We start from the raw sequence: 14,732 nt of genomic DNA, 5'->3' as shown, positions 1-14,732 counted from the left end.
AACAAGTGTCACTTGTGCTCACAGTTCTTTGAGATTCTTCTTTTAGTAGCAGTAGTAGCAGCTTGCACCTCACTCCCAAGTCTCTGGGGTAGCAAATAGACAGTCCTGGATACCAGAGAAGCTTAGCCCTTTTCTAAAGGACCAACAGCCACAGTAAATAAATCGAACATTACTAAAATGAAAATTATTAACTTTTCTTTGCTGCTCAAACAGCCACAGTTCCCCAGGATTCTTGCTGCCCTCTCTGCTGCTTCATGGAGGATTCTGGGAAGGATATACTTTCTTTCTGACTATAGGATTCTGGGAGGGATATATTCTGCTTCTATGACTTTTCAAGTAGTCATGCTAAAATTTCATAAGCTAATGGTGAAAATAGTAAGTCACTGATATCACCCCTAGCTTTCTTATCATTTCATCAGAAAGAAAAAAATATTGGTGGACATCCGAAAAAAACTTTGTAATGTTGTTAGTGTGACTCTCATAAGCACTGGAATTTGTCTTCTTCTCCATTTTTCACCACCTACGTGATTCAAATGGCGATTCACAGTGACACCAGTGCAAAGGTATTTGTTGACATTTTCAAGCTGGGGGATATCAAGGGATATATTTACTAAAACTCAGTTTTATTAAAAAATGTTCTGAAAACAAAGTCGACCAAACTCCCTTCCACGAATTGTACTCATATATCAATAATTTTTCTCAAAATAATCGGAGCGACAAAACAGCACAAAAAAATTGTGCAATTGACGATATGAAAACTCAAATTTATCGAGTTTTCAGTGCAAAAACTCAACTTTTTCGGATCATCAGACGAAACCCTGCAACCTTTTTGGATTATCCAGCTCAGATCACAATGTCAAGAAACGACTTCAGGGATATCTGCCATTGACTTCTACATGACCTCGTCAGGTTTGACTTGGTGTATTTTCGAATTTAGATTTTTAGCAGCTTTGGAGTATAATAAATCTCTAAAAAATGAGTTTTACCCCTAAAAACCCTTGCCCTTTGTTCATTACACAATAATGCAAGTGTGCTAGGGATGTCAAGGTTGACTCGTAACCCAAGGTGACCCAGGGGTTGACTACCGGTTGGCCAGGTTTGGGTTGATATTTGGTCAACCATTGCATATTAGGTTTGGGGGTGAGTCAGACTGGGGAAGTACACTCCAACACTGCTTCTGAGGATTCCTTTTCCTAGAACCAGAGGCATGTACAGAAGTAAAGGAGATGCCATGGTTATGGGTCTGTGGCGATTTAAGTTTTTGCGGGTTAGGGTTGGGTTTTCCTTGACACACACATCACTAAAGTGTGCCTAGTCATCATTGTCACAATGCATCCAATATTTCCAAATTTACCACATATTCTTTTGGTGTCCTTGGCTTCTCAACCAACTTCCAGTAGCCCTAGTATGTACAAAGTGCGTTTAGTAGCATCAAAACAGATTTCCTATAAATGTGCCTTAAATATTCCAATGATCTGTTTCTTGAAATAAAGCATAGATAAAAAGTAGCATAAAATCTATTTTCGTATCCTTATTCTGTTCTGGTTTTAATGTGTATGTAATATAGCTACTTTAACAAGTTTTCAATTAATGCTGACATCTGAGTTTTAATTGGCAAGGAATTAAAGTAAAACACATTTTGGTAACACTCCTTTTTATGGCACATATTTTCCTGCTTTGTTAAGTTTAAAGCACATTAGTAATCAAAGGAATATTTAATTTTTCTAGAAAGCTTTTGGAAGTGTTATTTATTAGCTGTTATTACAACAATTCGGAATATATTTGTGTTGTATTTTGTGTTTTGTTTTAACATTTTTGTTTCCCTTGAACTTCTCTCGAAAAATATGAATGTGAGTGTGTGTGGTATAGAATAATACTCGGGCTAGTTACCAATTAGCTACAAAGGGTGTCCTGGCACAACCAACCCTGTCTAAGATGTTACAGTCAAAGGTACGTAAGATATGAGCAGTGGTGGGCAGGTCTCCTAAACCTAAAAAAAACTAATATGGCTAGAAATGCTGGCTTTGTATGCAAACTTACTATTTTAGCAGAAATTGTTAGCAGCCCTGTAACAGTAATGATCCAACACCAACATGCCTTATGCACATGTTTACAGAATAGGGCAAAAGGTGCACTATAGTTTCACACTAGGGTTGTGTGCACTTTACACCTACCTTGAGCATTGGGTGATTCCTTTGCATGTTGCTCCAATAGACACTCATACTGAACCACAGGCACACAAACATCTACAGGCTGTGGCACACTCACATTAACACCACTGCAATTAGTACCAGATTTTTGTAAAAGGTGCATGTTTTGCAAATTTATTCACTAGACTTGCAGTGATGCATGTGGTTACGACCTTAAAATTATTTCCTAAACCAAGTAAAATCACTTTAAGTAAGCTCTAACCATTTACTAGAATCACATGGAGATCTGTGGAAGGATACTGTCAGGAGGGAATACTCGACACTCATTGTTAGAGTGTCAGAATTGTGCTGGTAGTGACAGTATTTACTCAAATACACCTTATTTAATTTCTCCAAAGTAACTTAATCATGCCTCTACTGCTTGACTTCTCTCCTGGTCTCTTAAAGATCGCTTCTGTTCTCTCATTGTGCATTCTTACACCGTTCTTTCCAGTCACTTGGTTCTTGGATCTTCCAGTCTCTAAAGGGGGGCCATAGACATAACAATTACTATCTTTCTTGGAAAAGATCTTTCCAAGAAAGATCGTTTGTTTCAATACACACGTGTAGAGCTGAATAGTCAGATATACAGGTCGAAACAATAGAATTCTACCTGTATCTGACAATTCAGCACTTACAATGGCCGATGTTTGGGTGCTTTCAAAGGCACCCGATCAAAATTTTCCGTCCAGCCCGATCGACAAAAGCGACCGATATTCAAGTCTTCTGCCGATATCGGTTGGCTCTTTTGCCACCATACACACACCGAATATTGCACCTGGAGAGAGGTACTGTGGAGAGCTTGAGCGGTCTTTTCATGTTTTATATTATAGAATGTTGCTTTATTTTTTTTATTTCACCACTATGCCATTAGTAGCTTTTGCTAGTGGTTGAATATTCAAAACTTTCAGTACAATGAGTATTCTTAATGCATTTCATAATCTCATAATTTCATAATTTCAAACAGGGGTGCTTCGCCAATGAGGCGAGTTGAAGCTGTCGCCTCAGGCAGCAGCGCCCCACTAGGTACCAGGGGCAGCAAAAATGCTGCTCCAGCTACTTTAAGAGTGAATTTCCAGGGGAGGGGGGGCAGCAGCAACTGCTGCTGCCTCAGGCAGCGGAGGGGCCAGGATCGCCCCTGATTTCAAAGGCTGTATTGCATAACTAATGCATATTGGCTAGTGATGGGCGTATTTGCTCCATTTAGCTTTGCCGAAATATTCGTGAATTTCACGCAAAATTTTCAAAATTCTCGAAAAAATTGTGAAACTCGAAAATTGATGCCCACAAAGTCGCTTGTGTCAATTTTGTCAATGGGAGTCCGAATAGTGTTGACGTGCGTAGATTTTTACGCAAACGACTTTTCGGCGAACTTTCGCAGGAGATTGACATGTCACATGACTAGTCTGTCCAGTCATTTTACAGCTAACCAAAAAAGTATGCAGTATGATTCTCTACTACTTTCAAATTCCTTGATAATGAATGTCAGTTGAAAAGCTGCTTAGAATTTGTCATTCTATTAAATACTAAAAGTTAACTTCTGGCTAAGTTGCTTTTATAAATGTGCCAATATGTTCCTGACTGTTGTCAAGTATGAAAAAACATACAAACAACTGCTGGGAATATTTTCAGATTCCCTATTTTGATCTTTTATTAATCTGCCCCATAATTTACTGTACAATTTAGCAGCCAGTGCTATAAAGAAAGAAAAAAAACCCCATCAAACTAAATTTAAACTCATTTCTTCCACCCAAAAAAAACAACTGTGTACAGTATGTATTTAACTTACAACATTAATACAATGATGCACTAAAATGATTATTATAAGAAAAATCAAACACAAAATATAACAATTTAACTAATAAACTGATTAATCCTTATACAGGCATAAGGTGGCATCATAGTATAGTTTACAGAACTAGCAGGAGGTATATGGGGCCCCATGAGGCCCTAAGTAAAGAGGAATTTTAATATATATTGGTACAACAGGTCAACCTCTGGATATGTTGGGGGCCCTAAAATGAATTTGCTGTGGGACTAAGTATCATCTAGTTATGACACTGATTATTCTGTAGTTATGGAACTCTTCTCTGATGTCTAATATCTTTTTGGGGGATAGTAGGGGAATGTTACAACATATATAATATGCAGACATTGCCTGTGATGCTAATATAGTAAGTCAGTTTCCCATATACCCCAGGAACCAGCACAGCAAACTACATTGTGACTGAGCTTCCCTGTTTCTTTCCAGGTCAGCAAGCTTGCTCTCTATCAGCCACAGCACAGTGCAGTGTGAGCAAGTCTTGCATGAACAAGCAGTATTCTACAAAGAATAGTGTCATATTAAATGATGTATTGCTATACACTAATCCCGAAGCTGATGGTTTACATTTCGGTGTCTTAACCAGGAAACAACTCTTAAAAAAACATTTCCTTTACAAAAACTGATTGTACTTTATGTATTTATTTTCATCAGTACAAAGGACTATTATCTTAGTTACACTTTTGTGCTTAAAAACAAACTATAATGTAATGCAGCACTTGCTAACATGGGTTTTCCACTTGTGTGTATATTTTCTGGATATCATGAAACTATATTTGCAACCTTTCTATGTTAAAGTAAACATAATTAAGTGCTACTTAAAGACTAAGGGGCACATTTTATCATGGGCGAAACTTTGCCAGCGACGATTTCACACTCTTCTCAACACTTCGCAAGGCAAAAATTCGCTCAGTTATGTATCATAGACAACACCATTCACGGGTTTCTTTTCTTTGAAACGCTTTTATTGAGACATGGGCTCTGACCCAGACAATCGGCAACGTTTTTATTCTTCGTTTTTTTTTTAACTCTATTTTTTCTAGGTTTTTTAAAGCAAAAAGCCTGAATCGAAAATCCGCCATCTCAGACCCGCCGAGGTTGTGTGTAAGTCAATGGCAGAGGTCCCTAGTTTCTGTGGTCTGCACTGGAATAAGCCTAAAATCCAACCTTTTTGGGCAAAAATCAAAAATTTGGCTTTTCAGGAAAAGGCCCGAAGAAAACGCAGCAAAATTTGGTTTTGGCTTGATTGTATCGAGTTTTTACCCGAACTGATTAAATTAAGATTTATAATGTAAAATCGAATATGGGATTTTGGTTGTGGTTTTTTTATTCAAAAAATTTGATAAATTCGGATTTTAGTAAATAACTCTCCGGAAACTGATAAATCTGCACCTATGTATAAAGAACTATAATTTAAATAATTCAGTACTTTAATGAATTCTGTACTTTAATGAAATCTGTAAATTTATTGCGTTTCTTGCTGACATTTTATCTCTCATGCGAGGTTAGAACCCTGACAGTTCCCAATTTTGTATGTAAGTGGTTTTGTATTGCCTAATAACATTGTAATTAATTGTTTTTAGGGATGAACCAAATCCACTTTTTTGGATTCGGTCGAGTCCTCGAATATTTTGCTAAAGATTCAGCTGAATACCGAACCAAATCCTAATTTGTATATGCAAATTAGGGGTGGGAAGGGGAAAACATTTTTACTTCCTTGTTTTGTGACAAAAAGTCATGCGATTTCGCTCCCCACCCCTAATATGCATATGCAAATTAGGATTCGGATTCGGTTCGGCCAGGCAGAAGGATTCGACCGAAACTGAATCCTGCTGAAAAAGGCAGAACCGTGCCCGAATTCCTGAACCATTCGGTGCATCTCTAATTGTTTTCAATTAAGCCTTTTCCAGGTAATAAATTGTCATTATCTTATTTAGAAGCATTGGCTGCCCACAGAGACCTTACTGAGTAATGGAGTACTGTGTAACCTGTGCTCTGCTTAAATTTGACCATGGGAGGCCAAAATAGCATTAGATGTTGGAGAAAAATGACAATAAAACTTACTTTTTCACAGAGTCAGTAGCCCATGCATAAACAGTTTTAGGAGCATCAGCAGTGCAATGTAATAAAAGTAGTTTATGAAAAGATACATGCTATACAATCCAAACCGTGGGGCTTTTTGCCACCCCTGATAACTTTAATAGCCAATTTTAATAGCCAACAAGACATTTGACTCTTCTAGGGCAGAGTATGTGCTAGCGATACGCCAAAGAGGTGAGGATGGAGAGGGTAAGGGGAGGTGGCATCAAGGAGGCAGCAGCAGCCCCAGAGACGCCATTGGCGCGTCTATTAATGCAGGATGACCTGGGAACCCTGAAGCTACTGCCACCTTCAACTCAATTCGGATACAATTGCAGTTTCTCTATCAAAATGATGCCCATGTCAGATTCTTTAGTCACAGAATGTAATACTCAACAGTCTGGAGGAAGCAATGGGGCTTTACACCAAAACACACCAGTGCAATTTATATTTAATCAGATTGTGATCAGGTTGTACTTGTAGAGACATTACATAAGTGCAAGACGGGGTTGAATGGCTTTTTGCCAAGGGAAAAATTAAAAAGTTACTGAAATAAATGTCTAGAACAAACTTGATCCAGGGGCTGGCATGATTGCCATACTTGGAGCCAGGAAGGTATCAGACTCGCGAGGCAAATTGGAGAGTCGTCAGATGGGTTTTTCTACCTGCTGATTGGCTGCTACGCATTACTGCTCCTAGGCAAACGTAGTGTCTTTTACTACATAACCCCCTTAGACTTCCAATTTAGCTTTCGATTTTGTTGCCATTCTTCTTTTTAATATTTGTATTGTTAATAGGAATTTAAACAGCACCAACATATTCCGCAGTATAATAAATGGGTGTATACACTGAACATACAGATTACATACCAAAAAAGTGCTGATACAAGGGGTAAAGAGGGTCCTGCCACAAAGAGCTTCCAATCTAGAAAGTGATGGGGTATGAGACGCACCCTTGTGTGAATTTTTATGTTACTTTTCAGGCCCTTTACTATTCATCTTCCATTTTGATTCAAAAACAGATCCCTGGTTGCTAGGGTATTTAACCCCCTACCAATAGTATTAATTCCAAGCCTGAGAGATGTAGAACAGAAATGCAAGTTTTACAAAAAAATAAAACATGCATCCCAATTGCAATTTGTCTTATAATGAGGTGTCTGCTTTATATGCAAAGATTATTTACAGTTGAACTATCCATTTCAGCTTAAAAAAAAAGTATATATTGTATACATTCAGGGGCAGATTTATCAAGGGTGGAATTTCGAAATAATGGGAGTTTTTTTTAACTCCCATAATTTCGAAATTGGAATAAAAAAAGACCAATCGAAATTTATTTAAAAAATCAAAGTTTTTAACTTCGGGTGAATAGGCTGTATTTGAAGTTGAATCGAAGTTTTAGCACATTTGATCGAATTCGAATTGAAGAAATTGCCCCAAAAAATTTGATTTTCCAAAGTCCACCAAATGCTTCCAAATAGGTTCTAGGAGGTGTTGTATAGGCTAAAATAGCAAATCGGCAGGTTTTAGATGGCGAATGGTCGAAGTCGAAGTTTAAAATTTTTTTGGCCTATTCGATTGTCGAAGTACATAAAAATAGCTCAAAATTCGAATTTTTTTTACTTTGAATTTTCACTTCAACTCTGATAAATCTGCCCCTCACAAGAATATGATTAGGATGTCAAAGCAAGTTGAATGGAATAACTGCTGGTAGCTCTGCACATACAGCCCAGGGCCTAAAACCATCGCTAATCTACCTTTGAGTATAACTGCCTTTCATTTTCACATAATTGGTCTTCCTAGAAAAAGCAAATTGTGTAGCTTTTCTTGGCCGTCAGATACGGGGCCATGTTCATTTTCATCAGGATGTTTTAAATGCACACAGTACAGTATAAGAGCCGAGTTGCAAGAGCAGCAACAAGTCATTTATTTATTATTCATACACATGGCTATGCTTGAAATAGACCACTGAACTGGAAACTCAACTGCATTTAAAGGTACAGCATTAAATTATATTATGTGCAAGAACAAGGATGTGCTCTGCCATTTCTTAATGCACAGAAGAAAAAGGAATTTGAGCAAAGAAAGTAAAATATTGTTAATTCTTTTTCTTTTTTTAAACATTTTGATTTTATGAAACTGTGCACATAGAGCATGTAAATTACTAAGGGATTTTGTACTAACATTTAGATAAACTCTTTCCCTCTGCCTTGTGTTTGGCAGAATACACTGAATGAAGTCAAGACGTATTTTCGGAGGTTGGATTTGCATTCTACATTTACCATTAGTGATGGGCGAATTTATTCGGCAGGCACAAATTCGCATTGAATTTGCGTCTTTCACCGCCGGGGGATACATTCGCTAATTTGCCACTGGCGTCAAAGTTTTTCCAACGCCGGTGCCAATTTTGATGCTGGCAGCGATTAACGGACAGCCAGTGACTTTAATCGGTGCAGGCATCAACTTTGATGCCAGCGACCATTTTGACGCAGACGAATTGTCGCCGGCATCAAAATCGATGTTTTCGCAAAGTTTTCGCCAGGTTCACAAAACTATACACTCTGCGACACTTGAACAGTCCTTTTGGATTTGGAGGATTGTTTAAGCAGTGCAGAGTGTATAGTTTGCCATTGTTAATGCAAGGTCCCTCGCAGAAACCCCCACTGGGAGGCGTGCTTCGAGTTTGAAGAGGTTTATATACATGCATTTGAAAAAAATCTGTTTGTGAGTACCCATCTGGACAATATAATATAAGGAGAGTTTTTAAACAAATCCTTGGTATATATTGCCTATGGTGGTTCTGATGAAGGGTTTACACGTCCGAATTTATCTCAATATCGGATGCTACAAACTCCGATCTAACCCGCTCGGGTTTTTAACGCTTATTTATTATTACATTTTCCCAAAATTTTACCTTTGCGGGAAAAGCTCAGATTTTCATGATTTTTTCGTGAATTTTCCCCGAAAACATTGTGAAATTGCCCGAAACCCCGACACAACCAAAAATCAATGGGACTGTTCCCATTGACTTTTTATGCAAGCCCTATTCAGGCTTTTTAGCCCTCGGGGTTTAATAAATTCCGAAAAAATTCATAATTTTTTTTAAGCCTATTATAACACAAAAAAACGCAAATTTTTCGGATTTCGGGGAATTTTGAGTATTCGGAGCTTAGTAAATAACCCCCTTAGTGTGGTGATTATAATTAATATCCTTTGAGCACAAAAGAAAAGGGGTCAGTTATTCCAAACAATATTGCCCTTTGTGCCTTTGGCGCTGGCTTCTGTTATAGGAATTACGTTTTGGACTTGAGGGGATACAAGTAAAAGCCGGCATAAGGACCGTGAATCCAACTGAACCTTGGGACACTGCACATTTTCTTTGACTTTTTCGCTTACAAATCTGGTGCAAGGGGGAGAGCGCATTGCAGTCAGTTGAAAGAAAGCCCAGTAATAGGCAGTTGATAAGTACCAGGCTCATCTATAACGAGAGGCAACCACATTCTATCCATGTATCACTCCCCTCTTAGTTGAACAAGTGGAGCTCTGCATTTAGAGAGATGTCTGACAAAAGTGTAAAACATAGGGGCAGACAGTGAATATCGTTGACATGAAATAGCGTGGGTATAGCACTGTTCAGATTTGGGCATAACAGAACTTTTGCAAACATTTTTTCTTCCGTTTAATGTTCCACTGTGAAAACAATATGTTTGTAGACATAATATAATGTTAAAAGGCTGGATTTGTGTATAGCATGAGAAAAGATAGCTCTCCTAACATGCAACTGATTCATTCATAGCCACAGAGTTCCATCTCCTCCAATATTTATGTCTCTTTTTATATATATGGAAAGAGTTTTTTTCAGTAATGGAATTTCTTTTTTTTTTTTTTTTTTTTTTTTTTTTTCAAATTCTTTTTATTGAGTTTGCAATAAAATATGAATAATTTACATAGCTTTTTGATAATCACAAGCATATGGTTATACAGAAACATGTATATGAGATACAGAAAGAATTAGTACAATATCAACCGTACACATTAAAAAAAAAAAAAAAAAAAAAAAAATTAAAACAAATAAAACAAATAAAAATATAGATATATAAATATAAAAATATAAATAGACCTGTACTTTCCATATAGCTCAAGCTTTACAGAATAAAATTAATGACTCAGTCGAGAAAAATTAGATAAGATAAACAATGCAATTTAGTGAAAGGGCTTAGTCTTTGAATAAAATAACTAGTTATTTTCATCTTTACCCATAAGTTTGTGAATGAGTTTTCTTTTAGCATCATCAAGAGTTGCAATATAAAAAGACCATCTACGTTCAATCTTATTTCTCTGAGATAATTCATCAACTCTGTATCTAATGACCTCTTGGATACATAAATTGTATAAATATGAAAATACGTCTTTCAACTGTGGGGGATTGTCTCTAATCCAACATAAGAAAATAGATTTCCGGGAAGCTGCCAGGACTAACCAGCAATAATCAAATATTTCGGTTGAAAAATTTGCTAATGGAATATTATTTAGTAATGGAATTTCTAATGAAAGACTTTACATTTCCCCTGTATATGATTGTACAGTCTGGAAATAACAAGACCGTTCTATACTTAAAACAGCTTGATACCATGAATGCCCGACAGATCTTTTTAAAACATTAATTACTGTTACATATTTATAAAGTGTTGGCATATTCTGCATTGATTTACAGTTGAGAAATTATATTAATAAATTAAACTCTTTATATAGCCATACTGATAAGGTTCAGCCAAGTTAGTTAAGGAGTATAGCCACACAGCAGTTCCTTAAAATCAACAAGCTTTATTCCAGGTTACATTTAAAACCATGAACAGGGACTTCACATCTTATGACCATGTGATCACCTGATGCGTTTCATGCCTCGTTCTGGCACTTCATCATAGGTGACGTTAGCAGTTACTCTAGGCTTATATCTCCATATCAATTAAGGACATCAATTAATGTTAAAAACTAATTTGCATACAAACAGGTCATATTGTTACAAGCAATACTGTATGATATTATATCTCTGGGCTAAACTGTAAATGCTTATATATGGTTTGCTCTGATGTCACAGTCTATTCCTTCTACCAGTTCTTGTACCTATTAAAAGTTTCAGCTGTCTCATCAAATTAGAATACCTTAAATGCACTTTTTTTTTTGCTGCTATCCTCATTACTAGCCTTTCTATCAAATGATGCGGTGAGGGCGATAGCATTGGGGATGGTCATTGGTGAGCAGTGGACAGACGAAGGTTGATTAGAATTTTTAAATTCAAAAAATTTAAATTTTCAAGCTATTTTTTATGTACTTCGACTAGAGAATAGTCCAAATTCGATTCAAATTTGAAAAAAAAAAACGAAAATTTGAATATCGAAATTTATCATGTACTGTCTCTTTAAAAATTCGACTTCGACCATTCTCCATCTAAAACCTGCCGAAATTCAATTGGTCAACTTTGAAAAATCTAAGTTTTTCTTGGAAAAACTTTGACTTGTGTGCTATTACTACAATGTGAATTTGGCCGCATACGGACCTATTCAATTGATAACGGACCTATTCGGCAAAAAAAAAAACAATTTCGGTTGGTCTTGTTGAATTCGCATTTCGAAGTTTTTCAAATTCGAAATTTGACCCTTGATAAATATGCCCCTAACTGTATAAGTATGTCCCTCGTTTAGTCAAAATTGAATCTCTCTACTAAGAGTCTCTGAAAATGCCCACCATGCACCTTAACATAAGGAAAACCTAGTGGTATAATCAAAACTAAGCCCACCAATTATGAAAGTTATCAGAATATGTGAACCAGTGAGCTAAACTCACTAAGATTTTCTTGAACCAAATTTTAAATTGTTATATAATGCAGATTTGTTTGGATCCAAACTAAATTGCACCCATAAACGCATTGATAATTTCCAATGACAAGGCCAGTGAGAAAATCTAGGGTTCATCTAAAGGAGTCAGAAATACCTATCAACCAATGGGAATTGATCTTAGCCCCACAGTTGAATTGTGCCAATTAATTTCCTTTTAAGCTGCTAAAATTGTTTATTGGATAATTTTCTTTTATATGCCCCTAAAACCAGCATCTTAGCATGACAATGTTGTACAGAACATTCTGTTAGAGAAGGCTGCAAAGAAACAGAGAAGGTTTGTCCCACACAGATAAAATGAACACTGGAAGAGCTATTTAGAAAGAAAGCAGAATGAAGACTACATGAAGAACATGTGAAATCAATGAGCTCTGTGTGTATATGTATGGATGTGAGGTTTTTGTTGTTGTGCGGAAGGTTATGTGTGTTTCTATTATCTGAGCTTTGAAACACTTGTGCAAGTCCCCAAAGCCCGGGAGGTGAAAATCAATATAGATGTGACCAGAAGGGCAGAAATATTTTTTTATGTTGTAAAAGAAGTGTTTAGCTTCAACACAATAAATAATGTACAAGGTTTGCAAGCAAAAGATGTATTATTTCACCCTCTGTGACATATTATAGGATATAAATAGGAAATAAAGTCATGGCCTGACTTTCATTTTAACCAATCATATTCATTCTGAATTTCAAATGTCAGCATCCAGACAGGATTTTTAAGTTATTTATTGAATCCCTCATACAGCTGATATAGACTCATTCTAGGAACATTTTCAGTTGTTTGCTCTGCATATGAATTTTGCCATAGGAAAAGACAACTTAAAGGAACAGTTCAGTGTAAAAATAAAAACTGGGGAAATAGATGTACAAAATAAAAAAATTTCTAATATAGTGAGTTATCTTTAAAGGCTTGAGTGAGTGAATGTCTAACACAACAGAACATAACACAACTTCCTGCTTTTAAGCTCTCTAACTCTGAGTTAGTCAGCGACTTTAAGGGGAGGCTACATGGGACATACCTATTCAGTGAGTTTCCTTTTGATTCTTAGCATGTAGCTCAGATTCAAAAGTAAACAGTCATGACCCATGTGGCCCCCCCTTAAGTCACTGATTGGTTACTGACTGGCAACCAATAAGAGAGCTGCAAAGCAGGAAGTAGTGTTTTGGCTATTATATCAGACATCCATTCACTCCAGCCTTTATACATTACATTTTTGGATAACTAACTATATTAGAAACATGTTTTACTTTGCACAGCCTATCTATTTACCCAGTTTTTATTTTTATACTGAACAATTCCTTTAAGGTGGGCATACATGGGCTGTTAACTGCTGCTGACTCAATCCTTCCGGAAAGAAAATGCTGCTATATAGGGTATGTGAACACAGTTCTACCACCACGTTAATGGGTTTTAAATATATTTAAATGCATTTTAGTACACAGTAGGCCATATAGCGCTCACATTAAACGAGGGGCCTTGATGTGGCACATGACTGTACATATTTTGGCCAATTTTTTTAAATGTATTTAAAGGGATTCGCATAGGCTTATACGAATTGCAGACTTTTTATTCTATTTGTACAAATTGTTATTATCTTTGCAACTTTTATTAAATTTTCCCCAAAATATTAATTAAAACAAGAAATGCAATATATATATTATAGTGATAAAGATAACATTTTGTTATGTTTCCTGAGCAAACCAATTAGGAAATATTTTCGCCAGGCTATTATAGAGTTTTTGCAATGTACTGCTGGGTGAGCTATGAGCAATCATTTCAAAGAATGAGTATAATTCGCATTTTATTTAATGACACTTGACCAATCAATGTTCTACACTGCCCTGCCCCTTATAGCCAAACATTGCACACCTAGGGGGAAATGTAATAAAGTTTGCAAAGAGAACAAATTTGTAAATACAAATTTGCCGCAATGTAATATTCTTCATTAGGCTTTTATAGCATTGCAAATCTTAAAAGAGAAGGAAAGTCTTGGGGGTGCTAAATGTTAGGCACCCCCAAATGATTGTATTGACTTACCTGAAACCCCGGGCCGGTGCTCCTATCAGCAGAAAACTGCACCGGCCTGGGGTTCTTCCAGCAAGGCACCACTGAACGTTCCTCTTCTCGTGGCTGGGCATGCGCAGTAGAGTGAAAAGCCGGACTTTAACGAAAAAGTCTCCTATTTCATTCAACTCGCATGCGTCTGAAGAAAGAAGAAGCCAGAAGAGTATCGCTCCATGGTGCTCACTGGTATAACCCCGGGCCGGTGCAGTTTTCTGCTGATAGGAGCACTGGTCCGTGGTTTCAGGTAAATCAATACAACCACTTGGGGGTTCCTAACATTTGGCACCCCCAAGTGGAAGAAGACTTTCCTTCTCCTTTAATATCGCATTGCGAACCTTTAATACCTGCTTGAAAGTGGGGTGAACTTTTGTAGCAAATGTAACAACTTTTATTACATACACTGCACACTGTTGCAAACTATAAAATTCACAATCACTATCCTACTGTCATGTCAGGGGCAAAGTGTTTGCAAAGGCAAAATTGTTCACTTTGCGAACATTTATTCGCACTGCAAATGATTTTTCCATTAGCGATCAATATTACATCCCCCACTAGTGATGTACATGAACCTTAAAGTTCCAGAGTTGGATTTCAACAGCTGGTAGATGGAACTCTGATAGGAGATGGAAATTATTTTAGTACCAGAGAGTTTAGATTTTTTTTACATTTTTTTTGACAGTTTTGCAGATT

This window comes from Xenopus laevis, chromosome 6L, assembly GCF_017654675.1.
Source record: "Xenopus laevis strain J_2021 chromosome 6L, Xenopus_laevis_v10.1, whole genome shotgun sequence".
Taxonomy (NCBI): Eukaryota; Metazoa; Chordata; class Amphibia; order Anura; family Pipidae; genus Xenopus; species Xenopus laevis.
The sequence above is the reverse complement of the archived record's forward strand: the minus strand, read 5'-3'. Positions refer to the sequence as shown.